The sequence below is a fragment of the Carettochelys insculpta genome, chromosome 9, assembly GCF_033958435.1.
Source record: "Carettochelys insculpta isolate YL-2023 chromosome 9, ASM3395843v1, whole genome shotgun sequence".
NCBI classification, from domain to species: domain Eukaryota; kingdom Metazoa; phylum Chordata; order Testudines; family Carettochelyidae; genus Carettochelys; species Carettochelys insculpta.
In genome coordinates, this window is record NC_134145.1 from 31,765,918 (window position 1) to 31,790,081 (window position 24,164).

General features: G+C 43.8%; 2 protein-coding genes and 1 long non-coding RNA gene across 9 annotated transcripts in view; 1 reads left to right on the top strand and 2 right to left on the bottom strand.

Annotated features, from left to right (window-relative positions):
• The window catches only part of KYAT3 (kynurenine aminotransferase 3), a 48,089-nt gene extending 43,391 nt beyond the window's left edge, over window positions 1–4,698 (bottom strand). Inside the window, exons 1-3 of one of the 5 annotated variants that reach the window (XM_075003499.1) lie at window positions 4,549–4,698; window positions 4,048–4,167; window positions 521–661 (exon numbers count right to left, since the gene is read on the bottom strand). The gene's annotated coding sequence lies outside the window, so the exon portion shown is untranslated. Of the gene's footprint in view, window positions 1–520; window positions 1,347–4,036; window positions 4,168–4,548 lie in introns of those variants that run through there. The other 4 variants (XM_075003501.1, XM_075003503.1, XM_075003502.1 and 1 more) reach the window with 4 other exon arrangements.
• Window positions 4,699–4,842: 144 nt separating this feature from the next.
• LRRC8B (leucine rich repeat containing 8 VRAC subunit B) overlaps window positions 4,843–24,164 on the top strand; it is a 32,799-nt gene continuing 13,477 nt past the window's right edge. Inside the window, exons 1-3 of one of the 3 annotated variants that reach the window (XM_075003105.1) lie at window positions 4,843–4,874; window positions 17,628–17,683; window positions 20,169–20,307. The gene's annotated coding sequence lies outside the window, so the exon portion shown is untranslated. Of the gene's footprint in view, window positions 4,875–4,998; window positions 5,084–17,627; window positions 17,684–20,168; window positions 20,308–24,164 lie in introns of those variants that run through there. The other 2 variants (XM_075003106.1, XM_075003107.1) reach the window with 2 other exon arrangements.
• On the bottom strand, window positions 13,208–23,113 carry LOC142017817 (uncharacterized). Its single transcript, XR_012646597.1, has 3 exons — window positions 22,744–23,113; window positions 19,337–19,490; window positions 13,208–13,586 (listed from the first exon to the last, which is right to left on the bottom strand). It is a non-coding gene; the product is annotated as an uncharacterized LOC142017817 (long non-coding RNA).

The following is a 24,164-nucleotide window of genomic DNA, read 5'->3' on the forward strand; positions in this document are numbered from 1 at the left end:
TTTGTAAGTATCCTATATTATTTGATTGTATTTGCTTCTTTTCACCACATAGTTAAAGGGTTTTTGAGAATTAGATTACAACTCTGGGAATCTGCTAAAGGAGCACTGGCTAGCTTGGGAAAAGATATTTTATTTTTGAATTTTATATTTTATTTTGTAAAGGGTTTTACAAAACCTAAGTTTTAAGGAAATTATTCTTCAAAAATACAATTTTTAGTTTGGCTGTAAACAGCTTAGCTGCAGTATTTGCAGATTAAACATTAAGTTTATGCTAGTGTTTTAAGAACCAAGAACTTAAACTAACCAAGCAACATTGAGAGTAACAAAGCTTTTCCATGTCCAAGTTGAATTATATGCAGAAATCAGGAAAGGACAAGAGGAAAGAGATGGGCTCAAATAAAAAGCCTGGATCTGAATAAGAATGCATTAAAGTATATTTTCCTGTCTTGGATGCAAGAAAAGTGTTCCAAATATCTGCAGATACAGTGTTAGCATTTAAACTGCAATTCTGTTAACTTACAGTTGTAAGGATCAATGTTTTCCAATGAAGTCAAAGTACATGTAGACAGCAGGACCTCAGTGACTGGAATCTGCGAGCACTGTAAAGCTCTAGTAGGCTGATGTCAGTCATTAATAGCTATGCACTTGCAGTCGTCTGGACCTACAGGAGTTCCACAGTCAACAAATATTTTCTTTGTGCTGAACCTTACCAAAAGCAAGAACACTTCCCGTTCTGAGCCCGACTTGGTTAGAAGTTGTCTTGGTAAATCTTTAGAAGAAAACCCCAAAGTTAGCAAGTGACGACAATATGCTAGGCTCAGCAGATGAAAGACCCATGGAAGTATTTTGGGGTAGTGAAGTGTAATCTTCATGCTTCACCAGAATTTAAAGAGCAGTTCATGATGTGGAAAACATCTGGTTTAGAAAAATCACTGTTTATGCTACAGTATACCATATGTGTGTATTTTCTTTTCCTCTTGTTACTCAGGACACTTCCTGGATCCTGACATTCCAGTTGCTGCTCTATTTCAAACCTTCCCTTTCTCTGTATGTGCCTTGAAAATACCTTTATTTCTTCTCTCTCTTACCTTCTCTCTTCTCAGGATACTTAACTGTTATCAGTATGGGCTTTCCTCTGGCCACATCACAGAAACCACTCTCCTACATGCAGTTAACTACTTTCTTTCCTCTTTTATACACCACAGCTTCAGCGCAGCTTTTAGGACTACCAATCACTCTGCCCCTTAATGATAGCTACCACTTTTACTCAGTCTTCTGACAACTTCAGTGTTTTGTTTTGTTCTTCCTATTCCACTTCATCTGTCTTCATGATCCTGAGGTAACTGTCTCAAAGACTGTAACAAAACGAAAAAACAAAGTGCTGCATGATTGCTTTTTTGTTTTGTTAGGATACAGATACCCAATATTCTCCTCCAGCTCTCTACCAATGACCGGGCTAGGCTTTGGCCACCAGTCCTAGGGCTCTGCTCTCAGCCTGCCAGCCTGACTCCCTGGTCTCACAACATATGTGGTTTTGGGGTTCCCTACAATGCTAGACCACAGATATTGCTGGACCAAAGAGTTCCAGACTAAAGTGGTTTGACCTGTATTCCCTTTAGACACCTTTATTCTTCATCCATATGACTTTTCCAGGTGGCAGTTGATGGATTGTGATATCTCCCTATGCTTTTCTCTCTGTTAAGTCATTAACAGAGCCAGTAACTACTGAAGCTAGCAGGTTAGTGCCTAGCAATTGCTAATGTGGCTGTTAAGCAACTTTTGAGGTGCAAATTCAATTTTATGACTTAATCTGGTAAATCTCCTTTAATTTTTAGCACAACAGAATGTTTGTCAGAACTGCTCCTGGTTTTGTAATATAACGGGATATTAATTCATCTTCTTTTGGTTTTAATCCTGTTACTGCCAATGAAACAATATGGCAGCACTGGATATTGTTCAAGCTTTAAAATTTAGAAGAATTAAAAGGATAAGAAAATATTTTATTTTTTTAAGGAAGGGGAAAAATAGCTCTATTACAGCTGAATGGATTAAATCATGTATCAGGAAAGCATAGACATGGGAGAGGATTTATTTCTGGATGAAAATCAAGATGCAATTGGCCAAGGGGATAGCAATGTCATGAGCCAAATGGCAATTGCTTTTTTAAGGAGAACTCTGCCAGCATGCTATCTAGTGTTTACCAGGCATAAAGAAGAGTTCTAAGTTCAGTCGCTGTAGACAATTCTATTCAATCTTCTTTGTAGACGTGACTGTCACTTAAGTGAATTTAGAGGTACTGCTAATCAAAATCTATCACCTGCAAGTTAAAGGGATACTATGGATTAAAACAACCTATGTTTGTAAACGTTTCTTTGGGCAGAGGCTACAAATAATATTCTGGATTATTAAAAAGCAATTTATATGTCACTGTTTATGATGTTTATTACATTTTTGTATTTCTTTGGGTAGGATGATGAAATTAGTTTCCATTTTGTTTTGAATCTTTCATTTTCATAGTCTGTGATCTGGTATGCTTGGGTTCCAAGAGAGTGTATATTTTTATAAATATCTGTTTCAGTTGGAACTAAAAACAAGATTATCTTGTTTTTAGAATTTGGATGTGCCTGTTTTCACGAAATCCAGAGTTTCTGCCATTTAATTTATGCCCTTCTCTTGACTTCTTAACAGAAAAAGTTTTGTGCCTTTCTGAAAAACAGATATTCCTGAAACTAAATACACTTTCCTGGAAGCCAACCTGGTTGTTGGATAAACGGCTTTTTATAGTGGGATGGGTATAAAGAGTAATACCATACTGTAAATTATGTTTCAAATGAATCTCTGTTATAGAGCTGCCAAGAATTAAAACTGGACATAAAAATTCAGCCAATAGATCAGGCTGGCTGGCTGAGTCACTATACTAAAAGAAGGCAGCAGTCTGTATTATAAGCCCTAGATGGAAAAATATAAATAGGAATTTTTTTAAAAAATAGTCTTTAATGGACCAAGGCAGCTAGTCTTTCCGATCATGTTTGAAAGAAAAATTTATACTGCCATTTTAAAAGGGAAGTGAAGAGGGAAAGTCAAATAAATGTGAATATGTATTTAAAGAATTCTTCATATTAGTGAATCTTTTATTCTAGGGATCCCAGTAGAACTTGCAATGGCATGGAAGAGCTACAGCCACTCACAAAGCATTAGTTTCTGAATGTACATATTAAGGAAAATCCTTGTGGCAGTAGCTCATAGGATGGCTTCTGCCAACTTTGGCTTTCATGGGTTACTTATCTTTGCAAAAAATGTACTGATGTCAAATACACTGAGTGCAACTCAATTTTAACACTCCAGAATGGCAATGTTGTTATGATCATGACTCATGCATCTGACCACCCAGGTCTTTGCCCAGAAAAGCTGATGCTCCAAAATATGTTAGTCTATAAGGTGGCAGAAGACTTCTTGTTGTTTTTGAACATTGTTATTTCTAATACACAAATGTCAGGTGCTTCATAATAAGAAAAAAAAAAGCTCAATACATCATGGTACATCATTGCATCTTTGTGATGCAAAGTTATTTCCTCCACAGAACACAGCAAGAAAGAAAGCAATCTTGAGTATAAAAAGTTACTAATGGCATATTATTTTATCATGTGCAAGGAATATATTATAGGAGATAGTCCGAAAGATAATATTGCTATTAAGTGTGGTCCATGCTAAAATAACTTCTCATCCAGTTCTGCAGAAGCTAATATAGGACTATCTTCCTCTCCATGACTATCCCACGTGATAGTTCTGTGGAAACATTTTTTTTTAAACCTGGAATAAAACAAACAATCAAGCAGTCCTATACCATTTAAAGACTAACAAAATAATTTATTAGGTGATGAGCTTTCCTGGGACAAACCCCTTTCTTCACATCTGGAGATAAGCTGAAGTGAGTCTGTCCCACAAAAGCTCATCACCTAATAAATTATTTTGTAAATCTTTAAAGTGCTACGTGACTGCTCTTTTGTTTTGTTAGAATACAGACTAACAGGGTTACCTCTCTGTTACCTGGAACAGGAATGCTGGGTAAATCTTTTAGTTTTTACTTCTTCAATGCAGTTTAGCAGCTTGAAAGGAAGGGCCACGTTCTGTGGACTAGCAACAAGTGCGCTGCAGAACAGAGCAAACCTGAAATCACAAAGTAGATGAATTAGGGGTCCGTCCACCTGTAACTTCTCTGAAACGCGTGAGTCTAAAGGCCGGGCCCTAGGGGGGCGCTGCCCGATTTCAGGCACAGCCCGGAGATGGCGGCGACTTTCCCGGCTGTGGGGACCCACACCCGGGCTCTGGGACCACAGTAGAACGAGGCTGTTTCTCCCCTCGCCTCCTGCCTGCTAGGGGCTGCTGGGAGCGGTCGCTGTCTGTGGTGCTGCGCGTCCCTGGATGCCCACACAACTCGCTCAGCCCGGCTGGGCTTTGGGGCGCGCCCCTGGTACGATGCCCGGCGTGGGGGAGCGGCGCGCCCAAGCTGGCTGCAGCAATGAGGAGCCCGAGGCGGTTTGTCCTCACCCTGGCCGGGGCCTCCGGGGGAAGCCCAGGCAGCTCCCGCCGCCTCCCGGGCCGGGTCCCTCTCCCGCCGGCGACGCCCCGCTTGTCGCGGGAGGGGCAGACCGAGGGGTGCGCCTGGAAGTTGTAGGGGGTAGAACGAAGCTCTGCGCCTTTGTCTCCGGTGCTCCCCTCCCCCGCGGTTCCGCCAACTGGACTCCATTGGCGGAGGGGCGGCCACGTGATCAGGAGGGGGTGGAGCCTGAGGTGCCGGTTGGAGCCGGTCCCCGGTGGGGCTTGCGCGCGGCGGGGAGGTTGAGCGCCTGGCGGAGGCGGCCCGGCCCAGCCAGGTATGCGCGGGGGGAGGGAGCGGAGCGAGCGCCCGGTTGCCCCGGACCTGCGGCTGCGGAGCGGCAGTCGGATATCCCGCCTGCTGCGTGTGGCTCTGGCTGCCCCCCTCGCGGATGGCCTCCGGGACCAGCCCCTGGCAAGCGCGCGTCCGGCCACGCAAGGTGCCGGCTGTCCTCCGCCCCCCCGGCGGCGAGCAAGGAGCCATTGGGTGTGTGCGCGTCTCGCCGCTGCCATCAGCCCCGGGCAGAGCGGCCCTGCCGGCGGGCGGGGGCTGGGACGGTCCAGGGGCTCCGCTGCTTTGCCTAACTCCGCTCGTCTCGCGTCTCCGCAGGAGACCCCGTAGGGCTCCGCTTTACCCCTATCTCCTCCCCCACCCCACATGCTGGTGGGCGAGTGGGTCTCAGGCGGGGGGCGGCCAAGCCTCCCTTATCCCGGGCCGTGCCGGGGCCATCCCTACAGGTTCTGGTGTCCTGCACAGCCCGAGCACCTGCTCGGCCAGGCCTGGAGCCGGCGGGCGGCGGTAGTGCCACCCCTGCATTCACTGGCGGGGGCGGAAAGCAGAACAGCCCAGCCCAGCCTTATGAGTTTGGGTACCCCACGCGATCCCAGCGCCTGCAGCCTCCCCCCGCCCCTCGCCGCGAGTGGGGCAGGAACAGGGCGGGGAGGCAGGTGGGAGAACAGCTGGAAGTGGGGGCAGTGCAGCCGGGTGGACGGAGGGAATGGGGTCGGGAAGCGGGGCGGGGACTTGGGCTGCTGGAGCTGAGGGCTGTATTGCGGGGTCAGGCCGCGGGGCTGGGGAATTGGGCTGCCAGCAAGGGGAGGTGGAACAGGGATTGAAGGGCCAGGGGATTGGGCCGCTGGGGCCGGGAGGCAGAGCAGGGGGCTCTGGGATTCGGCCGCTGGGGCAGGGAGGCAGAGCAGGGGGCTCAGGGATTGGGCCAGGAGGCTGAGAAGCTGGGACATTGGGGTTGCTTCAGTTGACCATCACTTGGTATGTGCAGCATAGGGAGCCACTTAATTTGGGAGTTATTTTGGTAACGCCTAAATTTAGTGGTGCCCTAAACAGCCACGTTTTCTGCAGATACATGGGACAGCCCTGACTCAGACCCAGCCAGTCCAGCTGGTTCCCAGCTGTTGTATTTTGGGGAGGGGGCTTAAGGGATGGGGATGGAACTGCCCCTCTCACCCATTGATGGCAGGGAGTGGAGTGATGCAGTTGGGAGCTGGCAGAGTAGGTCGGAGCTAGGTCATTTCAGTTCTGGCTGGTAGCAGCCAGCCCCTGACTAATCCTTTGAACGTCCTTCTCGGGATAGGAGGGAAGGGTGGAGTGGGGGCAGAGATAGTGCAGGGCAGGGAGAGGTGGGATAGAGCAGTGATGGGAACTTAGGGAAAGGGGTGCAGTGGTTGGGGATACAGCAGTGGGGTTGTCCCAAGCCCTTTGTCCCCTAGAGGCCTGTGTTGGGGAGCAGCTGACGAATGGGGCTAGTTGCATATGCAGCACACACACAGTTTGGGGCGTGATACCATATACAGCTTTTTGTTTTGTGTATTGGTCTGAAGCTAGCAGGGAGTCCACTTCAGTTCATTGCCAATCAGAAGCTGAAACCCCAGATCCAGAGGTGAATTTAGCATCTGATCTCCAAAAGAGAAGGGCCCAAAGTGGATCTGAACATCTGATCAGTTGGAAAAAATCAGATCTGCAATTAGCAGCTGAGGCTTGTATTATGAGTGAATACCTCTGGGCACTCTCTTTCATGCTCCATGGAACAGTTCAATATAAAACAAAGGAACTTGGCTTCTTGGGCTTGCTGCTTCCCTCTCTAAGGTCAAATACAACTTCTGTTTATGTTCCTAGCTGTTGTGTTGAAATATCAAAATGTGTATCCCACTGGCAGAATGAAACTTGATTAGGCAGTGTCTCCACCCTGTAGAGCAAAACTGTTTCAGTCTCCTGAAATGAAATCCGGAACTTGAGTTCTACAATATAATTACAAAGTCAGTTACACGATGATGATAAAGCTGTTAAAATTGATTGTCCTATAGAGTAGCCTACTTTTAAAATGGTGTCTCTTAACCTGTCCTGATTATGGAAACTGACTCTGAAATGAGAGCAAAAATTTTCACTCTTAGGTGACTGCATAGTTATAAACTGAGGGTACTGAGCATAGTCTGCTGTGCATTCTCTTTGCTTTTCTGCCCTCTCTTACTGAACTTGTACAATTCCTGTGTATTTTAATGCTCTGCCTGATGTGCACACCATGAAAGCAAAACACAGCTGTTCTTTTTTTTTTTTTTAAATATAAGCATTTTCAGTGTAGTGGCATTGTATGTTTCTTTAAATCTTTACAAAAAAGATAAGAGGGAGAAATAAGTAAGAGTAAAGTGCACATTCCCCATACCCCTTGCATAACTCGAATTTTGCATAAGTAGGGGAGGAGCTTTTTTCCCCAGGAGAACACACATTCTGTAGCCGGGGAAACAGCATGAGCATCTGAAGTTCCTTTTGAAAGGTAAATCCTGGGTTTGTAGGGGGGCCAGCTAGGGAAGGTTAAGCCTGATGGCAGGTTGGGGCTGTGGGAGAAGGGGCGGGAGGGGGTTAAGCCTGGGACGTACTAGGGCCGCAGGAGGGGCAGAGTTGAGCTGGGGCTGCGCAGCCCTGGGGAGTGGGGGGTTGTGAGCCAGGCCATGCGGGGGGTTGGACTGGGGCCGCAGAGGGTTGAGGGGGGTTGAACCCAGGGCCGTGTGGAGCTGGGGGAGTTGAGCCAGGATGGGGATTTTAAGTGCAACTTGAAATAGCACATTTTGGGAGATTACTGTATACCCTGACATGATTTAAGTCCTAGTTTGAATAAATTTACCCTAATGAAATAACACTGTAAAAACCAAATATTTTAATGGTTACTTTAACAGACTATTACTATGTAGAGCTGCTATAATGATGTGTTGTATAAAACTGCATTTTGGGTTTTCTGATGCAATTTTAATCAAAATCCACACACAACCTCTTTTATAATACCCTTTCTATTAAAGCACTTTGGTGTAGCCCAGGGGTCCTGTTTAGATGTGAGTAGTTTTTGGGTTTTATTTATTTGGTTGGTTTGGCTTGCTTGTTTTTTGGTAACTATTTTAGCTAATAGGTTGAACTGGAAGGCGAACATCTTTTTCAGTTTTTCTCTCCCATCTTCTAACCCAACCTATCTTTTCCAACCTACAAACTGTCCATCCCCAACTATATTTTTCATTGGTAGAGAGGATTCAGTAACATTAGGAAATGGAAGCAGTACCAACAGATCCTTCTCCCACAAAGGTCAAGGAGAGAGGAGTTGATCTAAGTTTTTCTGTCACTTTCCCTTTCTTCCGAGCTGTTAAAATGCTCATGAGGACAAAAACAATTGCTTTTTTTCCTGTTGCATTTCCTGTATAGTTGTACTCTGAAGTTGATGAAACATGCTGAGTAACTTCTGGGTAACGTCCAACAACACTAATCCTCCCTCAGAACTGGGAATGGGACACTGCAAGATAGAGTCTATAGAGTAAGCTTCTATAGTGAAAGCACAAAAGCTGTGTCTACACTAGCTCCCTACTTTGAAGGAAGCATGGTAAGTAGGGCGTCGAGAGATTATTAAGGAAGTGCTGCGGTGCATATGCAGGATTTTGTTAAGCTAGTTTTCCCCCACGGCAACTCCAAAGTGTTAAATTTCAAAGTGTTGGCTCACGTGTAGCCATGGCTAACCTGCTGGTTCTATGCTGCTGTGGCTACACGCAAGCTGGCACTTTGAAGTGCCTGGGCAACTTCAAAGTCCCTTTTACTTGTCAAAATTTTGAGGAGTAAAGGGACTTTGAAGTTGGCCAGGCACTTCAAAGTACCTGCGGGTTAGCTGCGGCTATACACAAGCCAGCACTTCGAAGTTTAATACTTTGGAGTTGCCACAGAGGAGAATTAGCTAAATGAAATGCTGCATGTGCGCTGCCGCACTTCATTAATAGTCTCACGACACCCTACTTACAATGCTCCCTTTGAAGCAGGGAGCTAGTGTAGACACAGCTAAAATATAGTAATTTTGGTGGGTGCCTAGCACATCCTATGTTCTTCTAATACATGATCAGGTCATCCAAGTGTCAGACATCTTAGAGATAGAGCTGGAGAGAGACCCTTCCCCAAAAAATACTTTGTAATATATGGAAAGTTTTGTGCTTTAGGCTGGGAATCAGGAGACAATGAGTTAAACCCTTATTATTGAGCAAAGCTTTATTCCATATTTAGGAACAGAACTCAGGTCTCTATTATGGCAGACCCAAGTCTTAACCTGCTTAGATGCATGCAACATGGAAGGTACTGTATTAGATCTAGCTTGGCTGTGCTCTTTGTATCACTTACTCTAATCACTATTCCACACATCCTTTCCATAACCAATAGTAACAGAGAGACAGTTGTGCTAGTGTATATACTGTGAAAACAAAAAAGCTGTCCAGTAGCTTTAAAGTGTTTAAAGTAGTTTTGAAGTGGTACTGGACTGCTTTTTTGTTTTCATAGTATATTTCCTTAGCCAGGATTAGAAAACCAAGGACTCCTGATATCCAGCATTATACTGTTCTCCCACAGATTGTGTCTAATGCCTATCTAGAGGCTAGTCCATATAGAATAGGTAACAACAAGAAGTCCTGTGGCACCTTATAGATTAACAGGTATTTTGGAGCATAAGCTTTTGTGGGTAAAGACCCACTTTGTCAGAATAGTTAATTATCCTCTAACACTTACAACTTAAAGTCAAGTGATAGAGTTCTGTGTTGTGAATTTTAGATTCAAACATGGTAGAAAAGCCACATGCAGAAAAAATAGTATATATACAGTGGCTAGAATTAAAGTTGCATAGTTAATTCTGACATTTCCTAACTTATTTTGTAGCCTGAATAGTCTCCTAATATAACTTGGAGGAGTATAATGTATATACCTATGGAACACTCTCTTAACATTAGTACTAATTGTGGGGAATGCAGTGCATTGATAACAGGCTAGAGAGACTATTCTGTTACCAGTTTGATTCAGTTCAGAGGATGTGAAAGTTGGGCCCATAGTAGATGAATTTGTTACATCCCAGTTCTAGAACTCACATCACAAACTTGCCACGTACATTTTGAACTAATTGGCAAACCTGACAGTGGCCATGGCCTGCATGAGCTGCGGAGAATGAACTACTTCTGGTACTTCATAAGCAGAGGTACATTATTTGCAAATATGATATAAAATGAAAAAGCTATCCCACTTGGGGTAGCTCCTGGGATTACCATCCTGAAGGGCTGGTCCTAGCTCTAGACACCCGGTGGTGTGACCTGACACACACTGTTCAACTTTGGCTCTGCTACTCCTTTGTCATAATGTGGTGGTGGAGAGGAGGAGGAGGGACAGGCAGGCCAAATCTGAGTGAGTGGCATTGCAACTTCATGCAAGAGTTGCAGCTTCGTGCAAGCGTTGCTCATTCAAATGATGTCTCACTGTCATAAGTGGTGCTAAAACTGTAGCACTGCAGCAGCCTCATATGTCAGGTTGCAATTCCTGGAACAGAAACCCAACCCCATGGGACAGGAACTGCTTCTGCAGGGTGAACTCGTTCTGTAGGCCATGCCCTCCTGTGAGCTGCTGCCCCCTAGGAGCAGGACCCAACACACACACACGTGGGTAAATTGATAACTTCCATTATCCGTTTCTTAATGACTTCTGTTAGCTTTTTCTGAATCCTGCTACACTTTGAGTGGATGATTGCAGAGAATTATTCATGATCTACTTTCCCCCTATCCAGCCATGAAACTTCCCATTAAGCCCCACGTAGGGACTCGGAGTACAGCAGATAGAGATCTCTCTGCTCAAGTCCTGAAGCTGCTGGGGACATCTGGGGGGCAGTCATCCTTGCCAGCCCCAGTCCTATCCCAGAGCCTGCGCTCCTAGCCAGAGCCCTTGTACCCCAACCTCTGCCCCAGCTCTAAGCCCCCTCTTGTAATCAAAATCCCTTAGCTTTACTCCCACTGCATGAATTTTGTTATGAGCACCAATCTGAAGGTGATGTGTGACACATCGCCTCCATACTGGGTGCACAAAAGAAAATGCATTCTGCTCAAGGGTGGAAAACATTAGAGGGAATACTGTCCATGAGAACTCCAAGATCTCTTTCTTGAGTGGTTAACAGTTAATTTAGACCCTATAATTTTATGTGTATAGTTGGGATTATATTTTCAATTGCACTTTACTTTGCATTTATCAACAATTAATTTCATCTTCCATTTTGTCGCTTGGTCACCCAATTTTATGAGATTCTTTACAGTCTGCTTGGGACTTAACTGTCTTGAGTAGTTTTGTATCATCTGCAAATTTTGCCATCTCACTGTTTATCCTTTTTTCTATATTATTTATGAATATGTTGGATAGAATTGATCCCAATATGGATCCCTGAGGGACACCACTAATTACCGCTGTCAATTCTGAAAAATGATCATTTATATCTACCCTTTGTTTCCTATCTTTTAACCAATTGCAGTTCATGAGAGCATCTTCCTTTTTATCCCAAAAGTTTTCTTTGCTTAAGTAATAGCCTTTGGTGATGAAAATTTAAGTATACTGTATCTACTGGATTCCCCTTTGTCTACATGCTTGTTGACCCCCTGCCCCGGCAAAGAATTCTGTTATATTGAAGAGGTATGATTTCCCTTTACAAAAACCATGTTGACTCTTTTCCAACAAATCATGTTGATCTATGTGTCTCCTAATTCTGGTCTTTACTGTAGTTTCCATCAGTTTGCCTAATACAACCAATTTGCTGGCATGTAACTGACAAGATCACCTCCAAGGTCTTTTTTTTTAAAAAAAAATGACATTACCTTAGCTGTTCTCCAGTCATTTGTTACAGAAACTGACTTACATGATAGGATACATATTAAAGTTAGTAGTTCTGCAATTTAGATTTGAGTTCCATCTGAACTTGAGCATGAATACCATCTGATCCTGGTGATTTATTACTGTTAAATGTATCAGCTTTTTCCTCTACCAATGTCTAGATGACGTTAGAAGAGCACATTTAGACATCTCCATGTGTGACAGTTCCTCAGATTTGTTACCTAAAAAGAATGGCTCAGATTTTATTTGTTGAGAAACCACCTGGGAATTGAAAAACCAGGAAAGCTTTTTATTCCTCTTCCAGTCTCTGAAAGAGGGTGAGATCTATATCTGAAGTCTTGAAGGATATAGTAACCAGTTCTGTTAATTGACTGAATTATTTTAGAAAGAATTATACAAGAAATTATACAAAAGGTGTTTTCATAAACCTTTTCTTATGTATATAGGTAATTTAAGATAACTTTAACTAGTAATTTTTAATAGTGACAAAGAGAAAGCCGTGATAGTCTATATACTATGAAAACAAAAAAGCAATCAAGTAACACTTTAAAGACTAACAAAATAATATATTAGGTGAGCTTAATATCTATACATATTTATTTAAACAACTAACAAATAAATGATTCTTAACATACAAAGTATAAAAATTAAATATCTGAATAAGCTTGGGAGCTTATGAGGATTCTCACCAACAGCCACAGTCTATACCCCAGGAACACCAGCCCTGGAACTTTTCCGTGCAACAAAGCCTGCTGCCAGCTTTGTCCACATCTTTTCTGCAGATACCACAACTGGACCTAACCAGGTTATTCACAGAATCATGGGCACATTCTCATGTTCCTCAACTAGCATCATATATGCCATCATGTGCCAACAATGCTCAGATTCTTTGTATATTGGAGAGACTTCAAACTGTCTTAGACAAAAAGTTAATGGGCACAGAACAGACTTAAAAGCACTTCTGATCGACAAACCTGTTAGTCGGCATTTTAATGGAGTGGGCCATTCTGTTAATGACTTAAGAGTTTGCGTGTTACTGAAGAGAAATTTTACACCCTTCAAAGAGAGGCTGCTGAACTTTCTTTCATATTCAAATTTGACACATTAACACGTGGTTTGAACCGAGATTCAAATTTTCTAGGTCACTGTAGGGGCTCCTTTGCATACTTAGCTTAATCTAATTCTTGACTCCCTCCCCCCGCCCTTCTACTTTCTGATTTGCTCACCCTGATCATTTTTTTTTTTCTGATTTGTCCACCTTGATTACTATTTTTGGTTCTCTGTGCCTTAAATATTGAGTTTATTCTGGTATGGCTATGGTCTGAAGAAGTGGGTCTGTCCCACGAAAAGCTCACCTCATAAATTATTTTGTTAGTCTTTAAAGTGCTACTTGACTGCTTTTTTGTTTTAATGATTTTTAAATGTTTTTGTGCATTGTAATTGAATTCCAATTTCCATCCATACACAATTTGATTCTATGTATAAGTTAATCTATTTACAAGTAAATAATAATTTAGCAAGTAAAAAGTATCATTTACCATTTTCTAATATGTTACATTTATTCAGATTCTTAATTTTTATACTTTGTATGTTAAGCATCATTTATTTGTTAGTTGTTTAAATAAACAGCGGCTGCCGGCTCCCAGACCACAGCTCCACACTGGGGGATGCTGGCACCCGGGGATGCTGCTTCTGGCCCTGCTGCCCCGTGGGGCTGCCAGGAGGCCAGTTTGGGTGCTCTTCTGCTCTGGCCTTCTGGTCCAGGAGCTTCCCTCATCCTGACGAGCAAGGGATGTTGCCAGAGTGCCATTTTTGAAGGTGCAACCTGTAGTAAAAAGTACCAGATATAGTGTACAAGCTTATATTTAGTTGTAATTAACAGGGTTACCAATCAAACCAAATCACTCTTTATTAAAAAAAATAAATAAGATGATTATGTTGCATGATCTGGTTTTTTTTGTGAGGTTATTGATTTAGTTTGCCCAACTAGCATTATGTAATTAATCCCAAGATCAGGCAGAGTATTGTCAGAGTTTACTGTTTTGGAAGCCCTCTGGGGAACAACAGTGACGACAATACACATACTGAGGGAAGACAGTCAGCAACTGTAAAAAATTTTATGGTAGTGATTAGTCCAATAAGTAAAACAGTACAAGCAAGTCAAATGAGATTTTTATACCTCTGTAAGAGTGATGGGCAATATTACATGTATTTACTTGCTTCATCTGTGGGGAGAGCTCTGGAGCAGATATGGGCAATATCTGGCCCACAGACCATGTGCAGTTTTCCAGAATTGGCCCCTCGTAGGCTGTCAGACACCTTATTTATCTGTGTAGCCAGCAGGAGCGGCAGATGGCTGTAGCTGCAAAGGTGCAGATAAAGTGCCCGGTGGCCCACCAGGGGCTTAACTGGGCAAACTTCATCTGGCCTGTCGGCGATTTATCATCTGCCCCTTCTCATCTGCTCTGACATGCTGATGACGAACTCCAATAGATGTACCCAAGGCCAGAAGTTTCATAGGCCTTGATGATCCTTATGCCTATGACCAAATAGTTCTTTCCCTCCCTTCCTTACTTTCTTACATGGGGTGGCCTTAGCCTGTATATTAATTAGGCAGAGCTCATTAATATATAGGTAAGTGGAATTACTATTGTTACCTGCAATTGGGCATCTGCTGATGTACTCTACCAAAAGTACTGTATCAGCAGATTGCAACACTTGTGACTATTGCAAACCAATAAAGCCTTCTGTCTAAGGTGACCATATTTCCCTATGCCAAATACAGGAAGCCTGGTAAAACTGTTTGGACTTCGGCGAATTCAGTAGAAATTCATCAGAACTATGCTGTACAAATGTTCAAAATAACATTGTTTACTGAGCACCCATTAAAAAGACATATGACATTTTTATAGCTTATAGGTAATATATATTTACCAGTAAATGGTTACTGTTCTCTAGAAGGGCCTGTTGCTCGGTCCTGCACCACCTTCCATTGCTCCCCAAAGGCCCACATAAATGTTTGGGCTCCAGGCCCACAGGAGGTTAATCTGGCCCTAACTCTGACCCATGAGCTCCAGGGGCTTCTCCTCCACCCAGAGCACATGAGGAGTGCAGGATTAAAGTGTTCCACTCCCAGCTGTTGCCCTACAGTGGGGCACAGGACAGGGGATCTCCTGCCTTGCAGTGGTGCCCTTGGGCATAGGGGCTGCAGTTTTCCAGTGAGGACAGGGAAACCAGGGATGAAGGCTGCAGCCTGCAGGCTGGTAGGGGGTGGTCCTCCCTGTCAGTGGGGGAGGCTGCCCTGCCATGGGGCACCAGGAATGCAGCCCAGCAGAGAAGGGGGCTGGCTGTGGGGGAGCTGCCCTGAGCAATGGGGCTGCTGCCCCAAGAAGGAGGGGGAGAAGTTTTCTCCTCAGCTTCTGCCCCCACATTAAAGGGTACCCCAGCTGTTCCAAGCTGCTGGCAACTGGGGCTGCCATCCTACAGGGGAGCTCCCAAGCTCGAGGAGCATTTGCCCTATGAGAATTACCACCTGTGGGCTGGGCACTCCTTGGCTGCCTCAAGCTGTGGGGAGCTGGGAATGGATCTGCAATCCCGCAGATGCAGCTCCCGGCTTCCCGGAGCTGCGTGGCCCTGGGAACTGCACTGCAAACCCTGCAGATGCAGCTCCTGGCTTGCCCAAGCTGCAGGGAGCTGGGTATAGAGCTACAAGCCCCACAGGTGAGGGTTCCAGCTTCCCCAAACCACAGGGAGCTGGGAACGGGGCTGTAAACCCTGCCTTGGGTGGGGTTCTCCCTTGTTGGAGGGAGAATAAAAAGGACTGTGTGGGGACATACCGCGATGGCTCCCTCCTGCTGCCGCTTGCACACCTGGCTGGTCAGTGCGTGCTGCACATGCTCTCCGGCCAGCACCTGGTACTTGGCAGCTGCAACTGCACTCACCTGCGGGAAGGGCATCTCAACAGAGTGTGTGACTACAAGACAGTTAGCCCTTTTGTTAAGATAAGTTGGGATGCCTTTCTGAGACCTGAAATACAGGACTGTCTGAGCCAAAATAGGATGGATGGTCACCCTACTTGTGCCATTTAATGACTTTAGATTGCTGTTCATTTACTTCTGCTAATTTATTGAGCAACTACTCCTACTTACGGTATAAGGCCTTTGCTCACTACATAAGCTATTCTAATAGATCTAGGCTTGTATCTTCTATTTTCTATTATGATTGTTACATAGTACATTATTATATTTAAATCAAGATTTCCTGCCATCTGATTTTAAATCATGATTAAAATCAATTCACTGTAGCCATGGATTCACTCTGAAAGCCACCACCTTTAAGTTCTAACACATCTACAGTTCTTCACAGCTAGAAAATCACATAGGAGTCCAAATGTAACTTTCTTCCCCCCCCACACACCCCGCCCGCCCCTACCCCTACCTTCTTTCTCAGGGAAGAAGTTACAATAAGTACTTTGTAGCTGGATCCAACCTCTGATCAAAGGCAGGGCAAACAGTGCTGGAGTTGCCTTTAGCAACAGTCAGAAAAAGTACTTGGCTTTTTAAATTAAATCACTATAATTACATTAACCCCTGTCCTGAAAACCCTCTCAATGTTGATGCAATGAGAAAGAGATCTTAAAGATGTAGTCATACAGGAGAAGACTGATTTGTCAGATTCAAGGAGAATGGCGGGCATATAATGCACTTGCAATTTGTTTTCTGTATCAAAACAAAAAGCAGTCAAGTAGCACTTTAAAGACTAGCAAAATAGTTTATTGGGTGAGCTTTTTATTGGGTGAGCTCACCCAATAAACTATTTTGCTAGTCTTTAAAGTGCTACTTGACTGCTTTTTGTTTTGATAGTGTATAGACTAGCACGGCTTCCTCTCTGTTACTGTTTTCTGTATGTTCAGTAAAATATCTAGGGAAAAAGATACCTTTTATCTATAAGGAAATCCTAATGTGTGTGCTGTGAGCATTGTTAGCAGAGTTCTTATTCTTCCCACCCACATCCTTTGTATAATTTGGGAACTAACTTCTCTTGCTGTGATAAAACATTCCTTCCTGAGGGCCAGCGTGAACTGGTTTTCCTCTTTGCCAACTTGCAGAATTTTGCCTATGTATTTGGGCTGCTTTGGGTTTTTGGTTTGGTTTTTTTGATACTATAATATTTTGTCTGTTGGAATTTTTTGCCCAGTGATAAGATAACTAGTGATACTTCAAAAATACAGATGTCTTAGTAAGGGAAGACCATATATTTCAATTCTGTCGTGTTAGTATTTGTACATCTTCTGCCTCCCATTGTAATGCTTGATATTTTGACTTGTCTGAACTTAGGGCTTGTCTACTCCCAAAACATTTTGGGAGTAAGGGAACTCTGAAGTAGCACCCGCGGCTAGACTGCTTGCCACCGCTTCAAAGTTAGCAGTTTCAAAGTTCACTTGGCAGAAATTGTGCTAAGGAGGTGCTGCATATGCAGCACAGCACCTCATTGCTATTCACCAAGCAGACCCATTTATGTGCCTCCTTTGAAGGAGGGTGCTAGTGTAGACAAGACCATACTGTGGGGTGAGACACAAGAAATACTAAAATAAACTGACAGATCATGGTGCTTTACATTAAATACAGTTAACCTCACACTGAAAATAAACAAATGCTGAGATTATGCCACTAGGTGGTGCCTTAGTTAAACTAGCCTATTTTATTTTGTAGGAATTTTGGAAATGACCTTTTCAACAGAATCAGTTTATAAATCTTATGTTGTACTCTCTATAGGATACCGTTTAAAATTTACAAAGCATGTATTGATATTGAACTTAGTTCATACTTAGCCATGTGTGACTAACTGCTTTGTATTATCTCTGCAGCAATAGTCAAGCAGAAATTCCAACAGCAGTGCTCCCAAGGGACTGGCATTCAGTAGGTAAGACAAATGTTTTGAACATTGGAAAGCCTCTGCCTTTCTCTGTGTTAGAGATAAGCAGAGGTTTCACCACTTCAGAAACTAAGTAAATGAGCAGCTGCAAAGTTCTTTTGCTTGTCATTTAAAAAATGAATTGCACTTTAGACACTGTGTGATTGTATAGAGCCAATTATTAATACCTAATAAATAAAATTGTTAGGTTTTTAAGGTGCTACAGGGCTGATTGCTTTGTTTTGTGAGGTTACAAACTAACACAACTTAGTTAAACTATGTCAAACTCTTGTACAGACTTGCTTATTTGATTTTTAGCTTGAACTGATTCCCAGTCAGTTCAAGATAAACTGGAAAAAAACACAGTTAAACCAATGTAAATCTCTGTATGGACACACTTATTTTGGCTTAAATTCACATTTCTTAGAATGTTAAACTGTAGTTTTTTCAGTCACCAGTGGTTGATTGTCAACAGTTCATACTCTTGAGTTGTAATTAGTGACAGCCACTTGGGCTGGCTACAACAATGATCAACAAAATAGTTTCACACTAACAGCATCCTAGAACTTAACACCTGCATCACATGACTTTGAATGCTGAAAAGTTTCTTAGACGATATCTGACATTTTCACATGTGGGTAGTAAATGGGATATGTTAAAAAATCTTGACATAACTTATAAGATAGTTTTACTTTGTGATGTGGACTACTTCTGAAGCATGTTCAGAGCTTTGTGAAAATTGCAGATCAAATATGTTACTTCCTCTCCTTTGCTCACCCCCCGCTGAAAATTAAAGCCCAAAGTGACAGGTGATGTAATCACGCACAAATCATCTTGATGTAAATTCCTAACAGTTCAGCCCAAAGTCTTGCAGTTGTTTCCTTCTCACTTATAATCGTGATGTGTTGGTGCATTAGTAGTTGCTTACTTGACTGATGATAAACTGATTCCTTTGTAGTCAATGTTTTTCGCTGAGTGTAGAAGAATATTCTGTAGTTTAACTCACTGCTGAGATTTAGTCCCACGAGGAGTACAACCTCTTCTTTCAGAGAGTTTCAGCAGCATGTCAGTAGTTGGGGAAGTATACTGAAATAAACTTAACCTAGCTCAGCTCAAACTTTAAAATGAAAAGCAGTTGATAGCAGGGATGTTAATGGTTAACCAGTAGAGGCTAGAGCAGCCTCCAAACCACTCCAGGTTTCTCCAGCCCCACAGAGCCACCACAGGTGGGGGTGCTCCAACCCAGCCATAGCAGTCCCTGTCCACAGCTGCTGGGGGTGAATCGAGCAATACGGTGCTAGGGTTGTTTTTGTGACTCCCCACTTGCTGAGGTTAGGTCTGATTTTAAGACCTCACCCATACATAAATAGGTAGACCCTTCATCTCACACCTAGAAATACTTGAGCCTGTATAATTTAAGTGTTTGAAACCATTTTCCAGCAATGTTGCAAACTAATGCCAGTTTTATTCAGCTCTAACAGTGCTGGAAAATAGCTGTCATACATATTTACAGTATCACTCTGTTCCAAGAGTGTGAATGCTGTAGTATCAATTAGAGGTTTACTCTCATAAGTTATTGAAACACTAATGTTAGTTAAGAGTTTCCTGGAAGGCAGTTGTGATTGTGGTCTCAAAGACCTTATTTCTGCATCAGAGATTTACCTGTGTTGCACAACTTGGGAAACATTTTTCTTGCTTGCGTTGACTTCAAAAGGATAAATGACCATATATGTGCTATTTCTCATAGCATCCTCCAAAAAGACCTGGGGAAGAGTTTGCCTTAATTTTGTTGTCTGAATGATGATTGTGCTTGGTGCTGTACAGACACAGAAAAAAAAAAGTCTTAATAGAGCCTACAATTTAAATTTCATGAAAACAAAGAAGGAATAGTTCCAACACATATAATGCAATATAGAAAATCAAAACTTCAAGTCAGGTAGAATTTTTATAAATATACTGATACAGAAGTGTGGTGCTGAAAAGAATGAAGGAGCCAGCAGTGCTACTGGATTTGCCTGGATTGTACAGCAGTCTGTTGACTGTGATGGAGTCTGCTAACCATCAGTTGGCCTGCCCATTGAGTTCTGATTGCAGTCAGGTCCTTTGTTTTTAAGGACTAGCTTTGGAGGAGGAATGCCTGGTGTGTAATGAGAGGGGTGGAGCTTCTGACAGAAGTAAGATGAAATATGATAGATGCATGGAGGAAAGATAAAGATAAGGTTTGTTTGAGTTGTTTCCTTGTGGATTCACACTTTTCCTGTTTGTCTGTGGCTAGTTACAGTATCTAATATAGTTCCTATTACTCAGCTTTCTGAAACTTTAAATGCAAATGTAGATTCTTGCTTGGAGTCTTACTTGCTTTTGAACGCTGCTTTTCTTTCAAAGCTTCTGCATTTAGTGTTGGAGATCAGAATCTACAGCTTACTTGATCTGTGATGTGGCAGCCATAGTATTGGACACATTTTAAGTAAAAATTATTGATGTCTCTTATCAGGGCCACAAGGTACTTCCTGTCTCACTGGACTAAAAGAAGGGGGCCTTCTGAAACACACTGGTTGAAAAGACTTGATGCGTGTGCTCTTCTGGAAAAGAGAACCTACAGAATTAGAGTGTCAACTAAAATGCTTGACAAGGTGTGGACTGCATAAATCTATTTTAATTGGTTAACAGATGTAATTGAGCCAAATGTGATCACTGTATTTAAAGTTCTCCATTATGTCCCACTTTGGCCAGGGTAGTCCCTCTTTTAAGCTATGTCCTGGCTGTCTTGATCAGTTGGCATGAGTAATGGGACAAATACACACTTTTGTCCAAAAAATGGAGTGTGGTATGAAGGGACATGCAGGAGGGTGGGTGGGGGGAAGCAGGGCTCTCATGGGGGTGAGAGGCAGGGTTCTAGCATGTGGTGGGGATCACAGGTTCGAGTGAGCAGCAGCAGCAGCCGCCTTGTGCAGGGGGAGCTAGCAGAGTTTAAGGGACCAATGCCAGCCTTGTTGGAGAGGAGGAAGAGCCTCAAGTAATCAGCAACTGCCCCAGTGGACATTTTGAGGAGCCCTCAGTCAACCAGCTAGGGTGGGGGAGGTGGCATTGGGCCAGCCCCCCCACAGTTTCCTATTTTCCCTTTGGGAAATGTGGTCACCATATCTTTTAAACGTTGCAAGTTATAAGTTGTCAACAAAAAGCAGTGTCTTTTAAACTAGCACTGCAGTTTCTGTTCAGTAAAGCTCCTTCCCAAACACCCACACATCCTTTCCTTCTGGATCAGCATGCCTAGGGAGAGGAGAAGAATGCAGCTTCTGGAGATACTATTGCTAGCTTACATAAATATGGCATACATTATGCAACTTTAATGGGTGATAGCAAAATCTAGAGACCACAAGACAAAGTGTAACAAAACTTTTTTGATTTGTGATACTGTGTAGAGATGACATGCTTTACAAATTGCAAGTAATTACTAGTAGGGATTTGTTTGTGTTAGACTTAGTAAGACTTTCAGACCTGAAGTAATTATTTATTTGGAAACTGACTAGTTCTAGTGCTTTGCTGTTGAGGTGAGAGGCCTATTTAGTTTACAGTGTAACTCAAGAGCATCAGTGCCTTCACAGAAGTGGGAAGGCTTGGGGCTACCTGCCCATCCTCTACCCTGCCACCACCTCCCCTCTTCCACCAGGAGTCATACCCCTAGTCGAGCAAGTATTGGGGCCGGGCAACCCAGCATTCCAGGCCTTGAGTAGATGAAAGGACTCGGGCTCCTCACAGCTGCCCATGCTGCTCTCCCTGACCCAGCTGCAGCCGAGAGGCAGGACCTTGAGGCTGCAGTCCGGCCATAAGAAACATTTAGGCAGCTGTGAGGAGCTATAGGGGAGCTCCACCTGCCTATGGTTTGAGGAGCCCCACTGAGAACAGCCCTCTGCTCATATCTCATCCTCTGGACCTCCATTCAGGACAGATGGAGTGTCCATGATCCCTCCCCCAGCTATCCATGTGAACCATGAAGTCATGCCCACTGCCAGAGCCAGGTCTGGGAGAGCTGCATCGGCAGCTGTGTTGAACCAGCAAAGAAGTGCAGACCCTCCACCTGCCCTAGGCCAGGCACAGAGCCCAGGGGACAGGGACTCAGGTGGAAGTTACTCTCAGCAGATGAATGGTCCACAAGCATGACTCCCACAACTGCTCAGGCTCCATGCTGACCTGGCTTGAGCGGTAGGGCCTTGGAGGAAAGAGGAGGGGAAGAAGCCAGGTTCACCCTGGGCAAAGTGGACAGGCCAGGTCACCCCAGTTCCTGCACCACTGGTGTAATTCTAGTAAAAGCAGCAGAATTACTGTAAGGATGAGTTCTTTACATTGTTTAGGAAAGATTGCCAGTTGAAGTAAATCACTTTGAAAAGCTTTTATGGCTTTGATGTGGGTTAAAAGCTGCTGGGTTGAAGTTAGAACAGGCAAACCCATTGTACTTAAAACATTATTTCATTTGATGAGTCACTCAGACTTATTCAGTCTACATATCTGATCTGGAATAAGGATCTTATATTTTAATAAAATAGGTTTAAGCAAAAATGATAATTAAATAGAAAATGGTGGGATCTGTTCACTGCTTAAGTATTACAGAATTAAACACTGAAGATATAAGTAAGATTAATGCATATAAGATAATTCTAATGTACAGCATAGTTTGAAAGAGGTGTCAGAATTTCACCATTAATAAGTCCAGATGCTGTAAGATGCAAAAATTAAACTTAATAGCATAACACTTGAATTTTTCCTCATAGAGAAATGGTCTTGTGCTCAGAAAGTAGAGAAAACACAAGGTCTGATTTGTCTGGGATATACAGTAAATGTGTCAGTATTCTGGATATGGATGGTACAGAGAACTACAGACTGACAAAGGGTACGTGCGTGTGTGTGTGTGTGTGTGTGTGTGTGTGTGTGTAAGTAACATAAATAAGTACTACAAATGGCATATAGTTTCCTTTCACTTTTCACTTGTGTATGAAAATGTCCATCTGTTCAAATAAAAAACTAAGATTTGAGGATATCAAACAGAGCTTCCTGAGTATCACAATGCCTACCTTGCCTCCAAGGACTTTGGTGCCGTTGGCACACGTGCAGAGCCAGCTTTCATCACAGGGCAAGCCAGCTATGCTGGCACCATCTTCGACACCGGTGATGCAGGCAACAACTGTGGTGCCAGTGCAGGCACCGACACAGTTGGTGCCAAGGCAGGTATCTGTGGGTCAGGTGCCTTCCTGGTCCTCAGTGTCAGAGGTGTCAGGTACGGAGTTGAACTCTCATTTTTCAGGGTAGGACAGGAGTAAGAGTGGCCATTCCTCATCCCATCAGAGCCAATACTCCAGGCATAGACAGAGCCATCAAAATTGGCAGGTGCCTCCACAATGGCCCTTTTGGACTCCGTGAGCATATCACAAATCTCAGGGCCAATTTCTTAGACCACAGCCTGGGGCCCTGTTGCTGCTGGAGGTATCAGGGTTCCCATGGTACCATGCAAGGCACATTCAGCTGCTCCAGGAGCACTGCTGTGAAAGGAACCAACAGACCAATTGCTTTCAGGGGACAGACAGTCTCAGTGCCACTCCTGACTGGGGTGCCATCTTCATTGGTGCCGATTCCTTCGGCCTTGGTGCTGTATGTGTGAGCCTCGTCAGTGCAGGTAACCTTGGTAGCCGTGGTACCGCCCACCCCGCCTGCGTCGGCTTCAGCACCACCCCCAGTGGGGGCTACGGGCCAACTACTCGGCTGTTTCCCCCAACACTGGCAGTGGTGCAGACCCCTCAATGCCCATGGACCCAAGTGGTTTGGGGCAGGCTGGCACCTCCTCTTTGTCCTCCCAGGATGAAGCAGTGGCAAGTTCCTCTGCTTCTCTGGTGTTGGAGGGTGGTCGGGTACTTCAGCAGCTCCTTTGTCGGGTTGTTCAGAACTTGGGTGTCCAAGCTGTAGAGATTAAGGATGAGACAGACCCTATGACAGACATTTTATTGTCAACGGAACCCTCTAGAGTGGCCTTAACTATCATAAAAACAATTACTCAAATGGCCTAAACTGCTTGGCAGGCACCAGCGTCGGCCCAGCCAACCGCTAGGAAGAACAAAAGACAGTATTTTGTTCCCTCCGAGGGGAATGAACACCTGTTCACCCACCTCCCTCCCACGTCCTTGGTTGTTGATGCAGCCAAACCACAGCAACAAGATTTTTCAAGGCCCTTCTCCCAAAAATAGAGAAGCCAAGAAATTGGACTTGTATGGGGGAGAGGTTTATTCCATAGGTGTTTTACAGTTGCATATAGCAAACCAGCAGGCTCTGGTGAGCAGGTACTCTTTTAATAGTGTCTTCGCTGTCTAAATTCTCAGAACTAGTTCCTCTGGATGCTAAACAAGAATTTACAGGTAGTAGTGGAAGAAAGTAAACTGATTTCTTGTGTTGCCCTCCAAGCTGCCCTGGATACTGCAGATGCTGCTACCTGGGTTATGGTATC